The sequence below is a fragment of the Etheostoma spectabile genome, chromosome 10 (assembly GCF_008692095.1).
Source record: "Etheostoma spectabile isolate EspeVRDwgs_2016 chromosome 10, UIUC_Espe_1.0, whole genome shotgun sequence".
Classification (NCBI taxonomy): Eukaryota; Metazoa; Chordata; class Actinopteri; order Perciformes; family Percidae; genus Etheostoma; species Etheostoma spectabile.
Genome location: NC_045742.1, coordinates 30,341,795 through 30,344,351, shown reverse-complemented (window position 1 = coordinate 30,344,351; position 2,557 = coordinate 30,341,795). Strand labels below are relative to the sequence as shown.

General features: G+C 42.2%; 1 protein-coding gene across 1 annotated transcript in view; it reads left to right on the top strand.

Moving 5' to 3' along the window:
* Nucleotides 1–2,557, top strand: part of uvssa (UV-stimulated scaffold protein A) — a 51,715-nt gene extending 49,158 nt beyond the window's left edge. The window contains exon 16 of the mRNA XM_032528333.1: nt 2,527–2,557. The gene's annotated coding sequence lies outside the window, so the exon portion shown is untranslated. The remainder of the gene's footprint in view (nt 1–2,526) is intronic.

Genomic DNA, 2,557 nt, shown 5'->3' with positions numbered 1-2,557 from the left:
ACACACACATACACACACACACACACACACACACACACACACACACAGAGGACCAACAGATCAATATTTATGAGCTATCATGCTCCTGACAAAGCAGGAAATTATGGCAGCCAATCAGTGCAGTCTAAAGCTCAGAAAGACCATTATATTGTCTGTTAATTGCTTAATCAATTGCTCATTCATCACCTTCTCCAGCGTTGCTCCCCTAAATACTACTGGCTAAATTCTGTCTGTGGTAACATGCTGTATGCCTCTCTCCTGCCGTAGCGTGTTAGCTCCACTAACTCTATAACCCCTTTCCCCCATCATGCACTGCAGCCCTGAACATATCTAGACATTACCCGGAGGAGCTGTATGTGAGAATCAGTTGGAGCGGACATCAGACGCTCTTTACCCTGCCAGCTCCAGAGTACGAAGTCTGTGTAACGTCCAACTGAGAAGTCACAGCGAGCAAGTGATGACGTTGATGACGTTTCTTTCAGGCGGCTCCTGCAAAACCTGCAAACCGCTGAAATCTTAAGACAGATTCAAATTCATTGTTCATGACCAAATGAGGAAGCTGAACTGTTACGGCGGTATTATCTGCTGAGTCATGTCCTGCCTCCTGCGCTCTCCACCCAGGCACCACCCCTCGCCTAAACCAAACGGAGGATATCCAGGAAGCGAGAACGCTCTGACACGGACACTCTCCTGATGGTGCTCCATGTGATGCGGGAAAACTCCGGACAATGTCAGGACCTGGTTCATGGGACATGGTCCAGAGTTCATATGTGAAAAACAGCTTTAGATAAAAATTCACAGCCTGAGTAGCTGTAGCTTATTGATACATATAGTGTGCTTTAGATCAAAAAAACATGTAGAATCTTGAAATCCGTTCCAACATGGACTCGAGAATGGAATACTAAGAAGGTAACTGTACCTGGGCCCCAGGCTTTTAGGGCCTGAGGCTTCAGGCTTTCAGGGCCTTGACTCTTCCAGGCCCGAGGTTTTGGACTTTAAGGGCCTTAAATCTTTATCCTTTCCTGGCCAGAGGCTTCAGACTGTCAGGGACCAAGGCTTCAGACTTTAAGGGCCCTGAGGCTTCATTCTTTCAGGGCCAGATGCTACAGACTTTAAGGACCCTGAGGCTTCAGACTTTAAGGGCCCTGAAGATCCAAAGCTTTATTCTTTCAGGGCTACAGGCTTCAGACTTTCAGGACCCCTAGGCTTCAGACTTTTAGGGCCCCAGGCTTCAGACTTTGAGGGCCCTGAGGCTTCAGACTTTCATTGCCTAAGGCTTCAGGATTTTAGGGCCCTAAAGGCTTCATATTCATAAATTTGGATAAACACTACTAAAGCAGAGCATCAACTGCAATAAAGAGCAAATTAGCACCTCATCTTAGCTTGAATACGTCCTTTACACAGTCAGACTGGCGAAAAAGGGCCCATAAAGAAACGAGCGGGCATATCTGGCCATGTGTGGACTGAAAGTCAATGTAAAGACTGGAGGATGGTGTAACATCTCAGTCTGGGTAGAAAGTCATACATTTCATTTGTCTATATTATAATAAATATACATACAGTATATTGTATTTTATTATAACATACACCTGCACAATAAATCCCACCTTTTCCTTTTCTATTATTCTTCTTCTTTTTAAATGTAATAATAATAATCATGTATCAAGACTGATATCGCAACATCTTATCAGTATCAATATCATTATTGTCTATTTAACATTAATAATATTGTTTCAGGCCTGACATACTTATGCTCAGTATCATTCTGATGCAATATCCCAGTTATTTCTGTGTTAATTACAAGTAAATGAGTGTGCATATTCATTTATAATTAATAATGAGGGATCCTGTCAGATTGTTAGAATGGCAGTTAATATCTAACTTTCTGTTCATTTCATCGGTTTTATCTCAGTCTCCAGTGTAACAGTCAGGAGCGGTCATGGATCTTCCTGTTGGAGGACACACGCAACAACATAGATGGTGAAAAGGTTGCAGTTTAAAATCGGATTTAAAGTCATTTGTGCTCATCTCCTTCAGTCACTTGGAAACGGTTGAGTGTTTAGTAATAATAAATATAATATAATGGGTAGTAACAATGTGTTTATTAGATGTCTGCATCAGAGTAACAGTAAACCCAACTCTTCACACCGAATTATTGCAGAGAAATACACCATAAAATAACCATGAAATAGATCAGTAATTTAGCCAAAATGTGGACATTAAGCACCAGTAGAAGAGATGAGACGGTGTGAGGGGCAGCTGTCCAGCTTTCAAAGGCCGAAATCACTTTGAGGTTTCTCTGGCTTTTAGGGCTAAAATGGTTAAACATAACACCTTATTTCCGGAGTAGCTCTCTCTCTCAGTAGCAATGATATCTCCGCTGCACAGTCCTTCACTGTGAATGTTTGTGTGTGTGATTGGTTTCTGTTTTATGGACTGGCTAGCAGAGTGCTAGTAATCCGTAGAAATAAATCTGCTTTATTTGACCTTAGTGTTAACTCCAATAAAATACGCTTTACTGCTAGGACGACACACACACACACACACACACACACAC